Consider the following 20,083-nt stretch of genomic DNA (forward strand, 5'->3'; position numbering starts at 1 on the left):
TTAAACTGTAAAGGTGATTATCATCTATTAGAGAGGATAATGAAATGTAATATTTTTTTATCATCTAAAAGATTTTACTTTATTTCCAAATAGCTCAAATACCAAATGGACTCTAGTGTATTTATCTCCCAGATCTAAGAATTCTGGAGAGAAAAATCAGATCAAACAAAGAAGGTGAATATACCCTATTAAATAAACAGCAGACAAGAATAATGGTCTGATCCAGGCCAAAGCCTAAAGCTCTAAAAACATAGGAGTACTCATGCAAATGGGGAGTAGTCATCACTTTCACAGTTGACGTTTCCTTTAGACATTGCGCTTTCTGGCAGGGAGATCTTGGGGGTTCTAGAGTTATGCCGACTCTGGAACTGATCCAGTGACCTTCTTTTTCTTCTTGCTAGATTTCTTGAGCTTCTTGGGCCTCTTTTTCCTTGTCTTTTCAGTGGACTTTTCTTGTTCCTCACTGTTTTTCCTTTTCTTTGCTTGCTCCTCTTCTGTGATAAAGATTCAGATGATACAGGTTTATGTTCAGAATGTCTCTTCTTTCATTTCTTGCTCAGGTTTTTGAGATCCTTTTCTCTCTCGTGTTCATTTTTCTACTGTTTTTCCTTAATGCTGTCTTATTCAGATACTGACATGGAACATTCCGAAGAGCTATATGGACAATCTTTCTTTTTCTCCTTTTTTCCTGTGTTTTTTTATCTTCATCTTACAAACCTAGAAGGATCAAGCTCGATGAAGAAGAAGATGAAGATCTACCAGACTTCTTTTTTCCCCTTTTCCTTTCTCTCTCTTTTCTTGGATGAACTTTTGCTTCCACCCAACATCTTCTCCTTCTATTCTTCCAGTTCTCATTCATTTTTCTTCAAATTCAGCTAATGACTTGGAGTCTTCATCTTTTCTAGCTGTCCTTTCACTTCTTCCCATGTGAGCCATGGACAAGTCAGATAATCCTGTATTGTTGACCCTCCTAACTGAGCAGTCTCTCCCGATCTGACCATGGCTAGAGGATTCAGATAAGCCACCTGGTTGTCCCTTCCTGCCCCTGGTGTCCGGTGACTGCTCACATTGCTGCTTAGCAGAGAGGACTGAGGGACCACTGGTGGTGAGGAGTGGGCAGCCCTGATGACCACTGGAATTTTTTTATGATGAATTTCTCTTCCCTCTATAGAAGCCTAGGTTTAGAGTCAAACTTGGATATAAATACTGTTTCCACCTTCTACCGGAGTGACTTTGAGAATGTCATTTCCCTTATCTGACCTCACTTATGTTCAAGAAATGGTTGGTCTCCAGATGGCCTTAAAGGTTCCTTACAATTTGAAATACTAGGACTGGGCCCTCTATGCTTGGTATAGCAACTAACTCACATTGTTATTGCTGTTCAGTGATGTCTAACTTTTTGTGACCTCAGTTGGGGTTTGCTTGGCAAAAATGTTGAAGTGCTTCACCTTTTTTGTTACCAAGCTCATTTTACAAATGTGGGAATTGAGGCAAACAAAGTTAAGTGGCTTGCCCAGGGTCATACATCTAGTAAGTGTCTGAGGCCAGATTTGAATTCAGGGAGATGAGACTTCTTGACTTCAGGTCTAGCACTCTATCTGCTGAACTACCTGGCTGCCTGACAATTGGTCTGCTGTGTGATAAGTATAAAAATCAAAGAAACTCAGAGATGAAGAAAACCTCAGAGGTCATTGAATTCAACTCATACCTGAACGGGAATCCCCTCAACCATACTTCCAACAAGTGGCCAAACATCCTTGTTTAAAGACATCTAATGGGGGAACCCATTGCCACTTGAAGCACCCTTTACACTAATAGCTCCAATTGTTAAAAAAAAAAAAGTTCAGACTCCTGCTGAAGGGGGACAAAAACAATTGACTTGACACAGAGACCTTTTATTTTCTAAGCACTTTATATTTGCTATCTCACTTAAACGTCAGAACAACCTCCAACATTTACTGAGCATGTGACCTTGACCAAGTTGCCTAACTTCTGTCAGTCTAAGCTTCCTCAACTACAAAGTGAGAATAATAATAGCTTCTCATGGTTGATGTGAAAATCAAATGAAATAATATTTTTAAAGCATTTAAGCAAAAAAAATTTTCAGAAAAAACTTAAATTAATTGATTAAAAATAAATATTTTTTAAAAGCATTTTAGCATAGTGCTGGTTCATAGTAGGTGCTAAAGAAATGCTTATTTCTTCCTTTTTTCTTTCCTTCCTCCCTCCCTTCTTTTCCTTCCTCCCTCCCTCCCTTCTTCCTTCTTTTCCACTATTTCTTCTTTCTTTCCATTCCTTATTTCTTTCTTTCCTTCTTTCCTCCCTTCTTTTCTATTCTTCTTTCTTTCCTTGCTTCCTTCTTTCCTTCCTCCCTCCCATCCTTCCTCCCTTCTTCCTTCCTTCCTTCCTTTCTTCCTTCTTTTCTTTCTCTCTACCTTCTTTCCTTCCTTCTATTACAGCTAATTTCATTCCCATTTTATGGATGATTCTTGGAGGGGTCCAATGACTTCCCCATTGTGACATATCAGAGAAAAGATTTGAACCTAGGCCTTTCCTGACCCTAAGTATAGCACTTCTTCTTTAATGCATCAATCAATCATCCACATGACAGAACCTCAAATACTTGGAAAAGGACAGCAACTTAACCCCCCTCCATAGTAAGCTTGAAGGGCAAAGATTGAGATAGCACTAGTCTTTGAAGAAACCTTCATAATCATCCCCTCCAAAACTTTTCTCTTTAAAACAAAATTCTATCAGATTTACACAAGTGAGTGTCTGGTCTCATAGTTAAAATTAGAACTAATGTGAAAATTATTCTGTGTCCACAGCTGATCACATGGCCAGTTTGCTCCTTCCCTCTACTATTAGAATTCTAGTCACAAATAGGAGACTCTTCTCTTTTCTGTAGTCTCTCTGAGCTTCCTGGTAGGGAGAGAGGAAAGGAGAATAGGAAAGAGATAATCCACATAGAATAAGGATCATGTCTTATCTAAACACCCCTAGTCTATAGACATATGGACGGCATAAGTAAACAAAAGAGGTCAGCTTTGTGAATGTATATTCTAGAAAATATGAAGAAGATGGTTCAAATATCTCATTTTGTAGCAGGGTTCCTCTTTTATTTGCCCCCCTCTGAGAAAGAAGAAAGTTGAAACCATGTGAAAATTAAAGGAAACTCAACAAATTAATGGTCAGTCAACAAGTCTTTTAAATATCTAGGAAAAAATGTCTAGAAAAATGTGTTAGGTTTCTGGAACTGCAAGAAACCAAAAAGTTCTGCAGTCTTGACTAAAGTCTACCACAGAAGATAACACATACATTTATAATCATATAAAAATAAATAGAAGATGATTTGCTTCAAAAAGACATTGGGAGGAGCAGTTAAATAGTGCAGTGGAGAGAGCATCAGCCCTGGAGTTAGAAGGACCTGAGTTCAAATCCAGCCTTAGGCATTTAATACTTACTTAGCTGTGTGACCCTGGGACCTCCTGTTACCAGGTCCAGCACTCTAACTATTGCACCACCAAGCTGGCAAAAATTACTCTGGTTTTGTTCCAACTTTTATTACTTTATCATCTTAGTAAATATCATTGCTAAAAGCTAAATGAAATTACTCTGATAATCAAGGGTAGGTAGGGCTTGTAAGCAACAGGACTAGAAAATCGGACCCTTGGGCTTACATCCAGAACTGTGAAATTGTCCTTTAGAGACCTAATCAGCCACTGGTAGTGGGAATTGAGGAGTGGCCTTGGAGAGGATGCCATAATCAAGGACTGTAAGGTACCCCCTATACTTGATTTTGTTTTTGGTGGAAGTGAGTATAGGCAGGGCAGAGATGTACAGGTGATACATAATGCAGATTTTGTTACATTATCTTTTCCTCTTCATAGCTTTCCTGTTTCCACTAAGAACCTCACCATCCTTTGGGTCTTTCATGTTCTTGTTACACTTGTTATCCTTGACTTCTCACTCAACTGAAACTGTTCCCAAACTGTTCCCAATGATCCCTTATTTGCCCATGCAATGGCCTTCAATGAGTCCTCACGCTCCTTGACCTCTTTGCAACAGTTAATATTCATCCTGTCCTCCAGAACACTTACTTTCCCCTCTTGGTTGCTGAAAAATCCAAATCTCCCCACTTTTAAAAAAAAAAAAGAACCACCTAGAAACAGAATTTCCTGTCATCTAAAAGTCTTCCAAAGTAAGATTGTCAATGGAATTTTAACATATCTGTTAAAAAGATATTAAAAGCCAACACCTTCTGATATGTTTGTAAGAACAATTGTTAGACATCAGAGAAAATCAAAATTTTCTGGTCCGTTTTAACAAAAACTTTTGTTAGTTGGTAGATGGGATTGAAGAAAGAGTATCAGGATTTAATAAATGTAGCCAAAGTGTAGCTAATGAGGCATTTCTTCCATTTGGTTCTACATATCTTTGTGGGTATATTCTTTTTATCTATGCCAGCTATTAAAACCAAGTCTTGAAATAAACTGAATTAAAAGCAGATCTTTGAAACACTAAATCACAAAATGTTTAACCAGGATTTTAAAAAATAATGAAGACTATTCAATCACATTGGTCTCACTAAAAATATCATTCTAATAATATTTTAGTAAGAGCAAAGGCTTTTTGGTCCATCCATAAATAAAATATTTTCAAAATGTTATTCTATCTCTTAATTTTCATTTTGAGTTTTATAATGTGAATAATTATTAGTGCAGATGTACATATACTAATATAAATATGAAATTATTAAATGTAGGCTATTTTTAAAATAAACTTTATTCCATTAATTGAGAGTTGTGGGATATTGGAATCTGAAGGTGCAATGGAAGTAATTAGTACAGCTTTTCCTTTTTCAGATGGGGAAACTGAGACCCAGAGAGGGAAAGGTAACCCAGGAGATAAAGTTACTTCCAGTTCATAAAGTCATGGATTGTTAGAAGTGGAAGAAAATTTAGAAATTTTATAGTCTAGCTCCTTTATTCTAGAGATAAAGATGCAGAAGTCTAGACTTGCTTGATGACATAGATATACATCCACACATAAATGAATGAACCTCAATTCAAGTTTCAAAGTTACCAATGATCTCTTTAAAAGCAAATCTAATGGCTCCTTCTCTGTCCTGATCCTTCTTCATCTTTCTGAAGTCTTTGACATGGTTAATCATCATTAGTTTCTCCTCTCCTAGTTCCCCTCTTATCCATCTGAAAACCTCCTTAGCCATGAATGTCCCCTAAGACTTTGTTCTGGTTCTCTTCTTTTCATTCTGAGCTATCTCAGTGATCTCATCTGTTCCCATGACTTATCATATCCATGTAATTGATTCCAGGTTCATAAATTCATCCAAGAATTCATTGGTTATACCCCATGCCTAGAATACTCTGTCCCCTTAACTCCACTTGTGTCCTGGCTTTTTTCAAGACTCACCTCCAATCTCACCTTTGGGAGAGGTCTTTCCCAGTCACCCCAACTTTTTCAGAGAACTTCATCTACTCCATATAGTTTATATGCACTTAATTATTTACATATTGTCTCTCCTGTTAGAATGTATGATCCTAGAGAGCAAGGAATTTTTTTTTGCTTTTCCAGTGATTGAGAGTTGTGGAATATTGGAATGTGAAGGTGCAATGGAAATAATTTAGTCCAACTCTTCCTTTTTCAGATGGGGATTCAAATGTTTAATGACTGGCACTATGTGAAAACTTTCCAAGTGAAGAAAAGGACTCTTGGGGTTTGGAGTCAAAAGGTACCCTACATCCTAAGAGATTCCTACATTTGTGCTAGACTGCTTTAGTAATTTAAATTTCAACCTAGTCTCTCCAGGGCCTTTGTGTGCATGCAATGGGGGAACAGACTACCACAATTCCCTTCCCCCCCCCCACCCCGGGTTGGGAGGGACTATTTTATAGCTACTGTTCTTGTTACACTTTCTCAGCAAATGCTCTATAAAAGTTCATTGATATCAAGTGACTAAATTAATATTATGGAGCATATTGAATGGAGGCTCATAAATGACAGTAGGAGAAGTAGGAACCCATTCTGCCAGTGCAGATGGGAGTCAGGGCAGTAAGCCCAGAGAGGGTGCTATATCTGTCTGTTTGGTAGACAACTACCATAGTGTCTATCAGTAGAAGATTCTTATTAAATAATTGCTGCTAGGTAATAATGAATGGGAAAAATACTTTGAAGTGTTCTGTAAGTGGAAAAGAGACTTATGATGTGATGGAGAAGAATCGTGGACTAGTATTCAAGAGAACAGGTTTCTGGTTATATCTGTGTCTCTGCCTTACTAGGTGGCCTTGAATAAGTCATAAATCATCTAGTCTAGTGCTCCATGAGGAAAATAAAGTTCCTTCCAGCTTTGGAAATGAATGAATCTTTGCAAACTCCTTGGAGATAGGGTGCAGGGATTGTCCCTATTTGACAAGATGAGACAATTGAGGTCTAGAAAAATAAAGTGACTTGCATATTGGTTAGAGAGACAAAATGATTCAATATGCACACATAGCGAGCCTTCTGTTGGGACCAATGAGTGTTTAGATGGGAGAAGATATATTCTTTGTCCTCTTACCTCAACAAGAGATATAAGTAGTGACTTCAGAACTATATGAAGACAAAGAAGAGTCCAAGATATAAAATAAGGCAAGATGAGATAGAATAGTGTTATGAAAAGAGTGTTGAGACTTGAAATCAGAAGACCTGGGTTGGAGTCCCAGCTCTTCCATTTACTAGCTAGATGACCTTGACCAAGGCCCTATTACTAAACCTCAATTCCTCATTTGTAAAATGAGGGAGATAGATTAGATCATTTCTAAGACTCCTTCTAGGACTAAATTTCTATGGCACCTGCTTTCTTTCAGCAGTGACATGCTATGAAAGCACTAAAAACAAAAACCTTTTAAACCACCATCCTCTTACCCCTCAAAATACATCAATTTATCTGTCTGGAAATAATAACTCAATTTCAAAATGTAAAAGGCCATCTAATGAAGAGGTTTAACTATCTGATAACACACTGCTTATTTGTTTTGGGTTGGAGGCAGAGAGGAGAGAGTAGCAATGGAAACTAGTTGAGGGAGGGCTAGCATCATTGAACACCAGAACTAAAAGAGATCTTAGAATCATGTTTAAAATGATGGGGTTTTACTAGATGACCTTAGAAACCCTCAAAGATCAAATGACTTGACCAAGATAATATAAAAGATAGTAACAGTTGGAATTTTTTAGATGTTACCAATTCAGCTACTTTCTAGATTAATGTATTAAAAACTTTTATTGACTCATAGAACATTTGAGCCAAATGGATCAGAGCAGAGATTCTTTACTTGCAGATCCACAGACCAGCCCAAAGTGTCTCTGGATAGATTTCAGAGGGTCAGTGAATTTGGATGGAGAAAAAAAATACCTTTATTTTCTTTTTTTGGCTAAACAATGGGGTTAAGTGGCCTGCCCAAGGTCACATAGGTAATTATTAAATGTCTGAGGTCACATTTGAACTCAGACCCTCCCAACTCTAGGGCCAATGCTCCATACACTGGTGCTACCTAACTGCCCCAAAACCTTTATTTTCACTAAACTTAGGTTACCTTTGTAATCCTGTATATTTTCTTTTCTGTGTGTAGAGGGAAGAGAATACCTATTTATATAGCACTAGGGATTGTTCTGATCACTTTGTAATGATCTCATATGAGTCTCACAATAACCCTTCAAGGAAAATGCTGTTATTATCCTCATTTTACAGATGAGGAACTTGAAGCAGAGATTAAGTGACTTTCTTGGGGTCACTTATTAGTAAATGTGTGAGACCAAATTTGAGTTTAGGTCTTCCTGACTCTAGACTCAGCATTCTGTCCACTATACCACCTGACTTCCCAATACTATTTTAAAACATTATCCTGAAAAGGGGACTATAGGCTTCTCTAGATTATTGGAGGGGACAGGAGATGGAGATTTCATGACTTAGTTCATCTCTGATTTTCTAGAGAAGAAACCCAAAAACCCTAGAGATAAAATTATTCCCCCAGTGTCACATAGGTGATAACTGGAAAAGTCAAGAATCAAGTCTAGGTTTTCTGACTCTAGATTCAATGGTCTTCTTACTAATTTTTCTAAATTCCTTTCATTGTATCTCCCCAGATCCCCTACAACCTCATAACTTGGTCTCCCTATTTCTATTCTTTTCATCATTCCAATATCCTTCCAACTCTCAAGTTGCCTCTGTGACTCCTTGTTTTATTGCCTCTAGGAAAAAATATAAACTTCTCAACTCCTTCCATCTTCTGGCCCTCAGAGAGACCTGGCTCCTCCATCCCCAAGTCCAACAAACTAGTTGATCTGGGGGAAAATGAGAAATGAGGGAGACTGTAAAATGGATCTACTCCTTCTGCCTCAAAGACCACCAGAAACCCAAAGTTCCATTAGGGAGAACACACTCAGTCATCTAGCAATAGCTGTATATATACCATACATTCTTAAATGAACCTCCTTGGGTTTTTCTAAGTAGGAGTGCAAGATCTATAGTGGAAAGGACTTTGAATGTAGGGTTGAAGAACCTGGACTCAATTGCCAACTTTGTAAACTTAGTTGTTCAAGTGTCATCAATGAAGAGGTTGGACTGGCTGATCTCTAAGTCTCCTCCTAGCGCTCTATGTTCCTATGATTTCTAGTACATTCAGTCCATTGATGAATGGTTATCAACAATAAAGAAGTCTTGAGTTGGTATTATGTATAGAACACACAGTTTCTGTTTTACCAATTGGTAAACTTACTGTTGGTAATACCTCTCTCAGTCTCAATTTCCATAAGCATCAAATATGAAAACTAGAACTAAGTGATTTCAACACTTTCTTCCAATGCTAAAAATTTCTATGATGGTAATATATCTCTCTAAGACAGAGGATGAAGTCTCTGAACTATATGATCTCATGAGGACAACAGACAGTCCTTGTCGTAATTGTCTATTTGACACTTAGCCAATAAATCGGAGTCAAAGCTAGGAATAGACAATTAATTACCAAACATTTATTAAGTTCCAGGCACCATATTATCAACTCAGGATTCAAAGACAAAAGTGAAACAGTTTCAATCTTCAGGAAACTTTTATTAGAGGGGGTGGGGAATGTTATATGGGGTGTTCAGGGAAGACTAGCATTTCTAAGGGGAGGGGGTCGGTGAAAAGGGTATGAACCTTTTTCAAATCTGCTAATCCACCTATGGTGTCCAGTGCTGCCCACCTCTCACCTGTGACTCCAAGAAGCTGTAGCATGGATAGCAGCCAAACCTTGGTAAAACTGTGTTGTTTGAAAAGTTAAAAGAGGTTGGAGACAACCAGCAGGTTTCACACCTATTGGTGATTTAGTAGGTATCTACATCATACTGTGATACTTCACCCCGTGGAAGATGCAGATAAGAACAATTTGTTCCAACAACCATGAAGGCAGTGGACAAAGGCACTGTGGAGTGCTTAGAGCTTGGTCATACATCAAAGACTTCTAGGTCATCCACCACATCCCGAGCCATCCACAATCATCTTGACTTTTCTCTTGCCACTACACTGCTATGACTGTGGAAGAGAGAATACAGATGATGACTTGATACAATTTTGCCTCATTTAAATCTAGCTCATACTCAAGACAGGAAATCACTCCATGATGTCATTGGTCCTCTTCAAAAAAGGATTAACAACAGCAACAGCAATGACAACAACCAAGAAGAAAGAATATGGTAGAAAGTTTGGAACAATAGAGGAGATCTTATAATAACATAAAATAAGTACCTATGATCCATGGAAAGAGGAATTTTTCAGCATTACATGTGATTTGATGTTAAAAATATTCATTAAAATAAAAAGTAATATAGTAAAATCTCAAGTATAACATTGAAAGCTTAAAAACTATATTAGATAGTAACCACAATAGGTACAATTTTCAAATTTTGAGTAGGTCACAAGTGTAGTCTTGAGTGAGCATATAAACATGCACATATCTGGATATGGATATGGACAGGTGTATATTGCATATACACCTACAATATGCACCTATATATGTCTTTAGTATTATTTACATTTATATTGCTATATACAGGCATGTGAATGTGTATTTATATATATAAAAGTCTTATAGATGTATATGTATATAACAATATATAATGATATCTATATTGTAAGTATATGTATACATATGTATATACATATATACATATATATATATATATATAATATGTATATATAGTATCTACTATAGGTTAGTCTCCATTGGAAATTTTAGTCCTTCCACATAATCCAAAGTATTCAATTCCATGGTATTTAAGTCTTTGCTATATATAACTCATAGGATTTTCTATTACTTTTTATTTGAACATTTTAATATGTTATCATTACATGTGTGAATTGCATATAAGACTAAAGGGATAGAAATCAAGATGGTAGTTGGAAGAGGCTGAACTTGGGCTAGGGCTTGAAGAATTCCAATCAATAAAGCATTCAGGGAAGGGAACTAAGACAGGAGAAACAGCAGGAGTCAAGGTGTAGCTGTGGATTGGTTCAGAGTAGGTCCAGGAAACCAATATCACTCTACCATGTCTGGCATTAGACACTTGAATACACAAATATGTTCCCTACCCTCAAGGGACTTACAGCCTAATTATTTACTCTTCCCTTGCTGAAATCCTCACATTATTTTTGCCTTCAAATAATTTACATTAAAATAAAACACACACATATAAAACTAAACTAGTATCGCCTAAGGCCATTTTTAATTTTTATCTGGAAAAAATAGAAAAGAGGTAACTTTTCATAGAAATATAAAAGTCATCCCAAGAGAAATTGGAATTGGCAAATAGTTTCTTCCTTTCATGCTACCCCCCAGGGACTCCTACATTCACTCTCTCCCATCTCCATCTCCTAAATCTAGTCATAAATTCCATTTTAGTTTCTAGAAATTATATTCCACTACAAAAGGACTAAGTATTTGTTTGCAAAACAGAATAGCATATCTCCACCCCACAGGCTGTCAACCTCACCCCAGAGTTGTTGAACATCAGAGCTGTAAGGTAGTTTATTCTTTTTTAGTCCAATAGTTTTATGGATGAGGAAAATGAGTCTTAAGGAAATGGGATGTCCATTCCAGATTCCACTCCACAGTTCTCAAATTTATACCAAGGCTTCTTAACACAAGAAAAAAAAGGATAGTTCTTGCCCTCAAGGAACTTCCACTCTAATGGAGAAAAATCCATAAAAGGGAGCTGACAGGGAGATAGGGTCAGAGTCCAAAGCAGTTTCTGAAAGGCTTATTTTTCTTGCTTGATTAATTGATCAATTGGAGTCCCAATACCTTGTTAGGATCAAGTTTATTAGGTTCTAAAAAACCATATAAGAGATCCCCTTATTCCCAGGGCAGAGTAAGAGCTCTGGGCTCTTAGGAAGAGAGTTGGGAGTAAAAGGGATGTAAAGAAGAGGGCAGAAATGCAATCCTGGGAACAGTTAGGATAAACTTACCTTAGTTCCCATTCTTGCTAGAGGTGTTCTAGAGTTCTTTTCTCTGTACAGCTTCTGTTCCCATGAAAATTCTCCATTTTAGGATTGCTCAAAGGTGTTCCACCAGGTATTGCTTATCTAAAATAAAAAGGATCTCCAGATCAATAAGCATTTATTGAATACCAACCAACATTAAAATGTAAACTCTTTGGAAATGGGGATTGTATCAAGCTTCGTATTGCAACCTTAGTTCCGAGCTCATAACTGAGAATTGCTTATTTATGGATGGATTAAAATATAGGGCTGTGGGGACACAAAGAAATATAAGACTTGGTCCTTCTAAGAATCTGTTGAATGGAAGGAAGGGAGAAGAGAAGAAAGAGAACAGAATGTAATCACATTCCTTTGAGAGTATGGAAGCAAATCACACCTCAAGGCAGTTTTGAAAGTGAAAATTCCAATGGTTGGTGTTGCCATGATAAAAATTGGTATAACCTGTTCCTAATTTGTCAGCTTCACTCTTTCTAGAACCAAATCCTTGATGTAGCAACAGATTACCTTCCTAAAAGAAAATTTCCCAATATCAGATTGATGAATGATATAATAAAGACGGCAATCATATTATCCTTGAATGTATTTTGATAAAAAATAAAATAAAACAATGTGAACTTTCAAGAGGATGCCCCCCATTTCACCCCAGCTCCTGTTCTCCCTGAGGTGGGAAGTGCAATAAATCTAGGAAGTGATTAAAATCAGAAACTTGAACTGCATAGAAGTAGCAAGGAGGGGGTCAGCTCTGGGTGCCCCAAGACAAACAGAGAAATTTCTTCTTCTCCTCCAAACTATTTGAACAGAAATTCCTCCAATAGGATAATTAAAAAGGCATTAAGAGTCAACTACCTATGGAATGAGGCTGGTTTCCATTCCTGAACTCCAAAATTCCAAGCCACTTCCTGTATTGAAGGGTCTACTTTCCTGGGGTGAGCAGGGAAACAGAAGTTCTGAGCAAATATCTCTCTGCCTCCTGGAAGGGGAAGCAGCAACCTCCTAGGGTCAGTTGAGATTTCTGCCTGAAGTGAGGGATGGAAATCTGCACCAGAAGGCACAGCCCAGAGTACCCAGGACAAAGCCATGCCCTACCCTACAGACCTTCTTTGGAATAGCCATTAGATTACCTTCTCCCCATTCTCCCTTCTCCCCTTGCATATATCTGAAAAAATATATCTCAAGGGTATAAAGGGGAGAGGATGCATCAAATAACAGATGATAACTGGGTAAATAATTCTAAGAAACCTGTTTCACTTGACCTGTGTCAAGTCTAATGGGGGGTAAACGGATGAACCTCTTGATTAGTGGAATTGGCTCAATGCTGAAGGACTTGGCACTTCGGAATAAATAGCATTCCCTTGGTCCCTAGTAACCAAAAGCAGAGAAAGGGGACTGCTCTTTGGATCAAGCAGCATGGAACGACTGAAAACTTCCCATGAGGTAGAGAGAAAGGAACTTCTCTTCCTGGACACCTACAAAAACTGAACAAATATGGTGGCTACAGCATGTTTTTCCCATGCATGCCTGGATGCCTCTTTTCTTTTGTGATTCTTTCCCTAAGTACAAATGACCAACAGTGATCATAGAAGATGGACTTTTGGGAGTGCAGGAGTTCCTGGGTCCCTTAACTGATACCAGCTACATAAAAGAAACCTGGGGCCACTATAATGCCTCTTTGAGGATAATATGACCAAAGAATGAGCCCAAGTTCTAAACTGGTTTTCCAAAAGACTTGGATCTTGAGGGAGCTGTTCAAACAGTACAGATCCAAGGTAAAGGAACAAAGCAAATCAACGTGTCCCACTAAGTGTCTAAAAGTATACCACCTGGTCTGGTCCTTCGCTGTTCAATAAATATTTATTAATTGATTGAGTTGAAATATTCATCTAACCTCTCAGGATATATGATAGGAATTTCAGATTGTTGTTTCATGTGTTAAATTTTTAGTAAAGTTTATGAGTCTTTTAAATTTTAATCATTTATTTTTGAAAAAAGAAAATAACTGTTCTGTACCTGAGTTACACTGTACATTGAGTGCCTTTCTACTCTTTGGAGGAGAATTTCGATGAAGGCACACCTGAGCTTTAAATTATTTTCTCCCAGGCTTCCTGGGAAGAGACTATGAGAGAAAAGGATCTAAACTAACCCTTCCTTTAAAGGAGAGGCTACCCTAGGTCTGAAATCTAGCCTTTTAGGCAAAGGGTTGAGTTAGGTGACTCGGTTGATAGAATAACTGCTCTTAAGTCACTTAATCCTGGTTGCTTCCATTTTCCCATCTTAAAATGAGTTAGAGAAGGAAATGGCAGACCACTTTAGTAATGTTGCCAAGAAAACCCCAAATGGGATCATGGAGAGTCAGACCTGACTAAATAGCAAGGTCAAATGAACCTTTACCACTGGGGACACTCCTTAGAGAGTAGGAAGAATGATCATAGGACCAGAGGATCAACAATGAAGGAATCATAGGGGTAAAGAAATCTAGCCCCCTCTTTTTTTTAACCTCCTGATGCCTAGAGAGATTACGTGCTTTGTCTAGATATCTCACAGCTAGTAAATGCCAGAGCCAGGATTCAAATTCAGAGGAGTATCATTAAAAGTCAGGAGCCTGGCAAATAGAGCCCTCAATCCTGTCTGTGGCTCCTGGGAGACTAGAATCTTTCACAATAACAGGAAGCAGCCCTGAGTCCTCCCTGCCCTGTCTACCCTACCTCTTACACATGCTAGCACACCCACAGGAGGGTGAATGCAGCAGGCAAGGGGAGGGGGGGGCACTAAGAGATTAAATCAGTCTAGCAATCTGATAAAAAAAATCACACCAACTCGAAATGGGGCCATAAACTGCTCCTCCCCATCCCAACCACACCTTTCCACCCTGACTCTTCTCTCTGGATTCCAAAGCACTGTTAATTCCTGCCAGAAATAGCCCTCCACAATCCCAGCAATTCAGGAAAATCTTCCCTGTAGGAAATAGAGAGAAGTAGGACCCATTAAGCATTTTCTTCAGAATAATCCCAGTTCCTTCAAGACTCAAGGCAAAAGGGCCACCAGGTTTCTTTATAGTTCTAAGCAAAGAAAAGGTTTCTCTGCAAAAGCTTTTCAAGATTTTTTTTGCAAAGCAAATGGGGTTAAGTGACTTGCCCAAGGCCACACAGCTAGGTAATTATCAAGTGTTTATTAAGTGTTTATTAAGTGTTTGAGACCTGATTTGAATGTACTCCTGACTCCAGGGCCTGTGCTTTATCCACTGCGCCACCTAGCCACCCCTTGCTTTCCAGGATTTAAGGTTGATTATAAACACAACTAAAACAGTGCAAATAAAAAAAAACAACAGACATAAAATTAAAAAAGAAATGTTGCAAAATTACAAGAAAATTAGTTTGACCTCAGAGAAGATATCTGAGAAGACTATTCCCCTTTTGCTGAGAGAGGAAGGACCCAAGGGTGCCGAACATTCAACAGATTTTTTTAACTCCTTTTTTCTTTAAAAAAAAATTCTTGTTATGGAAGCTAGCTCTCTGTAAGGGACGAGAGAGGAAATTTGGATGATATCAATAAAAATTTATTTTTAAAAATAATTGGGGACTGCTAGGTGGTACAGTGGATAGAACACAGGCCCTAGAGTCAGGAAGACCTGATTTCAAATCCAGCCTCAGACTCTTAATAATTACCTAGCTGTGTGGCCTTGGGCAAGTCACCTAACCCCTTACAAAAACCTAAAAAAAAAAATAATGAATGTTCCTTGTGCATTTTAAATACCATCAGACTTATCAAAATTCTATATATAGAAAATGAAAATATTTGAATACTGGTTCTCCTCCCGGAGTGACTTTTGGTGAATCATTTTCATGTCTCTGTGACTCAGTTTTATCATTTGATTCTAAAATTTAGGCAACATATATTAAGCACCTACAATGGACCAGGCACTAAGTCTTGGGGGTACCAAGACAAAAATCACAACTGTATCTACCCTAAATTAAGGAGACTGATCTAAAGAATTTTAGATTTGAAGACCTGCTACTTAGACTTATTTAGACTTAGTATGGTTGTTTTTTGTCTGCTACCAAAGAAGACCAAAACAACATCACTATATTTGAGACAATACAGTGTGTCCAACTGTGGCTGATCAGACCAATATGATGTCGGAATGCTCTACCACAGATCAGGCACAAATAGTCCATGTGAGCACCTGGGGTGGGCACTCTAAACTTATGGATGTCACTTATGGATGAGCTATTTCCATTCTGCCTTCCTTATAGAGCGCAGCCCTCTCACTGATGAGGGCACACCATGCTGGGCGGTCCTGTGCCAGTGTCTCTCAAATTGTCCAATCAATTCTAGAGTTCTTGAATGAGACTTTCAGGGTATTTAGGTATTGCTTCTTCTAATCCTTGTAAGACGGAAAATAAGCTCTCTCTTTGTAAAATCACCATAAAATCACCATAATAGGTTCCCTTCCACAATCCCACTTTCTTCTCTCCTGCTTGGGATTACTCTCTGAAGCTACCTCTCTTTTCTCCTTTTCCAACTCCTTCTGGAGTAAATCTCTCTACTTCCCAATGGATTTGGTGTCTATAACTTATCCAATAATTCTCATGCAAAGCATCTTGGCCTATAAGTGGGAAAAGGGGAATAAGGACAGTAGGAATGAGAGAGAAATCCCCTCCTTTCCTCCTGCAGGGATTTCATCCACAGACAGCTCCCAGTTTGAAAATCTGAGAACTCTCTAAACTGACTCTTCCTTTGCTGACTACCTTGGTTTGGTTTGGTTTGGTTTTTAATATAGGCCCAAAGGGCATGATTGAGTGTCTCCCACAATCACTAGATATTTCCTGTGTGATGTCAGTTGCCTTCATTCATTGGCTAATAATAATAATAGCTAGCATTTATATGGTACCTATTATGGGCTAGACACTTTAAAATGATTTTCTCATTGCTCTTCACAATAACCTTGGGAGGTAGGTGGTATCATTATCTTGTGGAAACTGGGATAAACAGAGGCTAAGTGACTTGCACACATAGTACATATCTAAGCCCTGATCAGAACTCGGGTCTTCCTGACTCTATATCCACTGTGCCACTCAGTTGCCTACGGGAGTCAAGGTTCTATTATTTCTTTTTTTTTTTTTTAGGTTTTTACAAGGCAAACAGGGTTAAGTGGCTTGCCCAAGGCCACACAGCTAGGTAATTATTAAGTGTCTGAGACCGGATTTGAACCCAGGTACTCCTGACTCCAGGGCCGGTGCTTTATCCACTACACCACCTAGCTGCCCCCTATTATTTCTTAAGTCGATTAACTTCATACAATTTTGTGGGGTTGTTAAAAAAAATTCCTTAATACCTCTTTTCCACCCTGAGATTACATTCTGTGCTTTTTGTGGCTGCATTGGGGATGGGAGAAAATCACATCCCTCTTCCCTTATAATTAGATACCCTCTGATGTCCTTTCCAGTTGTACATCTTGGAGCCTGTGATAAGAGTTTTCCCAAGGTCCCTGTCAGTCTCAATTCTATGACCCCATGAATTTAGCTGTGTCGATTGAGATGTCCATATACATGTGAGTTCCCATCCATCTCTTCTCTCTCAAAGAAGCAAAAAAGGAAATGTCCTCCTGGCTAAACAGAACTTGCTTCTATCCAAGGCACAGACCCAAATGACCAGGCAAGTACTGGGAAGAGCCAGGAAAGAGTCAGGAACTTGGGCCAAGAAAGAGAGTTGAAGGGAGGGGAAGAATTCTCATCCCAATAGCTTACCAGGAAAAAGAGAGAGAGAGAGAGAGAGAGAGAGAGAGAGAGAGAGAGAGAAGCCTGGCAGAACAGGAGGGAGATTAATCCTGACTCCAAGTTCCAAATTCTTTCCTCTAGTGATCCAGCCTGACAAGTACTGATTCCATAGGCTCATGGCATGGGGCAAGCATTGGAACTCATGATGTAATAGCCCATAGTCACAGAAATATTTAGGGAAAGACTTCTAGGACCTATTCTATGTATGTATATATGTATATATGTGTATATATATATATAAATGTATAAAATGTACATTTATATGTGTGTGTATATGGAAAGACAAGTCTCATGGTTTTTCTAGGACCTATTCAAATATATATATGAATATGTATAAATGTTTGTATGTATATGTATAGTATATCTCTGTGTCACCCAGGCATTGTGCCTGTCAGCTTCAGTATAGCAATTAATTAACAGCCCTGATCCAAGAAGAAATTCCAGTGTGGTTGGTGAAAAAACATAACACTAATGAGATAAAACTGTAACCTACAGAGGGTTTATTTTTCAGGCATTTAAAACACACATAGACTATGCAGGAGAATTAAATTTAAATTATGAATTGAGATTTGCCTGAGTACTTTTAAAAGAGACAAGCACAGAAGGGAATGTTCAAACAGAAAGTCATGTCTTGGGTTTTGATGTTTACAACCTAGAAAGGAAGATAGAAAGTGGCTTGTGGCGGATTCTATTTGAAAATACTAATTAGGGTGTCATATTTCCTCCAGAATGGATTTGAAGTTAGAGGACCTGGGTTCAAAACCTGACTCTATTACTTATTACCTGTATAGCCTAATACAAGTCACTTGATGTGGCTCTACTCTATCTTTAATATAGGGAGAGAGGTACCCATTCTTTAAGACTAAGAAAAGGCATTAGTGTAAGATCTCTGAGGTCCTTTCTTGGCTTCCATGGATTATGGACAGCTCACTTAGGTTTAATTGAATTTCAGTGGTTCTTTGTTCTCATACATATGAATGAATGAATGGATGGATAGATGGATGGATGGATGGATGAATGGATGGTGCATGTTGGATGGATGGATGTTGGATGGATGAATAGATGCAGAAAGCACAAGCACTATGAGTTTGGGATACAAATAGAAAAAATAATTGGTGTTCGTGAGGAGTTCACACTCTAATTTAAGGAGACACATAAAATAAAACCCCACTGTTGGTCAGATAGAAACGTTCTCAAGTCCCAAGGGTATAGTGGAAAGGGAATGAATGGTAAGATCCAGGAATCTATAGGTGACACAGCAGTAGGTTATAAGATGGTGCCAGAGGTCTAGAGAGGGTGGAGGCAGTAAACATTGATTAAGCACTTATTGGATCCCAGACACGGTGCTAAGCCCTGAGGCTACAAAGAAAAGCATAAAACATCCTATCTTCAAAGAATTCATAGTCTGGTGAAGAAGAGACAGCATGCAAAAATCTATATACCAACAAACTACATACAAGATAAGTAGAAAATACTTAACAGAGGGGTAGCGCTAGATATAAGAGGAATTGGAAAAGACTTCTTATAGAAAACAGGGTTTTAGTTGGGACTTTAAAGACACCAGGGGGTGGAGATGAGAAAGGCATTAGGGACAGTCAGTGAAAATGTGAGGAATCAGAGATGGTGCATCTTGTTTAAAGACCAACAAGAAAGTCCCCATTACTGGATTGAGGAGTACAGGGGGCAGGGGCAGGGTGTAAGGTGTGAAAACTGGAGAGTGAGAAGGGAGGCAGTTTATTAGAGGGCTTTGAACACTAAATAGAATTTTCTATTTCATCCTGGGGACACTATATGGGACTGGAATGAATCCAGAAAGGGAGTGATGTGGTCAGACCTATGCTTTAGGAAGATCACAAGCAGCTGAGTATGAAGGGACTTGTGCCAGGCAGACCCACCAGCAGTCCATAGCAAAAGTCCAGAAAGGAAGAGAGAAGAGCCTCCACCAGGGTGGTAGTAGTATCACCACAAGCAGTTATCAATGGAAGATAGTAAGGTCTGATGGTCTTCCATCTCTCACTTGAAGGAATACAGATAGTGATTCCCATCTTGTCCAATCTATTTGAGTATTCTAATTGGAATCTGGGCTACCTGGACTGGGGACAAGAAGAAATGAGGAGGAAGCTCTGAAGCTCCCTCTGAAGTAAATCATCTCTGAAGTCATTTCTAGCTTCATAAGCTGATGATTCCAGAACATCTCATGCCTCATTTTCCCCAGCTATTAATAAGGGCACACAGATCGTTTGGATACAGTCCTATGCAGAGACAGTGGAGTGAAAGGGATGATACCTGGGGGGAAGAGAGAGCACTTAATTCAAGATCTAAGCCTAGGATACTAAGACCTCCCTTCCTATTGTGGGGGGAAACTAAGTGAAGGTGTAAAGGCAGAATGATATGGGGTAGTCAGTGAAGAAACCCAAAAGAAAATATAAAATAGTAGAATCTATAAAAGGGAAAAAAGAAAACCAAAAGAATATACATGCACACAATACCCAGCCTGCACCCCACAGGGTTGGTCCATAAGCTAAATCACCCAGCCCTGCTAAACCTCTCAGCCCCTGAGAAGTTCAAGGAGTGAAATTGTTTTTAAAACAACACATCAGTAGAGCCCTTGGCAGAGAAGTAGAGAATGGAACACTTGGGAAATAACTAGATTGAGCAAAAACTTGGCAGGTCAAACCCAGTTAGTCAATCACTGTTCTCCAGCTACAACCATATACACCCTACCTTCACCTCTGGCATCATCACCCCCAACCTCTACCCTCTCGCTTCCCCAACA

The 20,083-nt window shown here is 38.6% G+C and overlaps 1 pseudogene; it reads right to left on the minus strand.

Annotated features, from left to right (window-relative positions):
- Window positions 1-351: 351 nt before the first annotated feature.
- Window positions 352-20,083, minus strand: part of LOC141522655 (uncharacterized) — a 32,343-nt pseudogene continuing 12,611 nt past the window's right edge.

The sequence above is a fragment of the Macrotis lagotis genome, chromosome 4, assembly GCF_037893015.1.
Source record: "Macrotis lagotis isolate mMagLag1 chromosome 4, bilby.v1.9.chrom.fasta, whole genome shotgun sequence".
In the NCBI taxonomy this organism is placed as follows: Eukaryota; Metazoa; Chordata; class Mammalia; order Peramelemorphia; family Peramelidae; genus Macrotis; species Macrotis lagotis.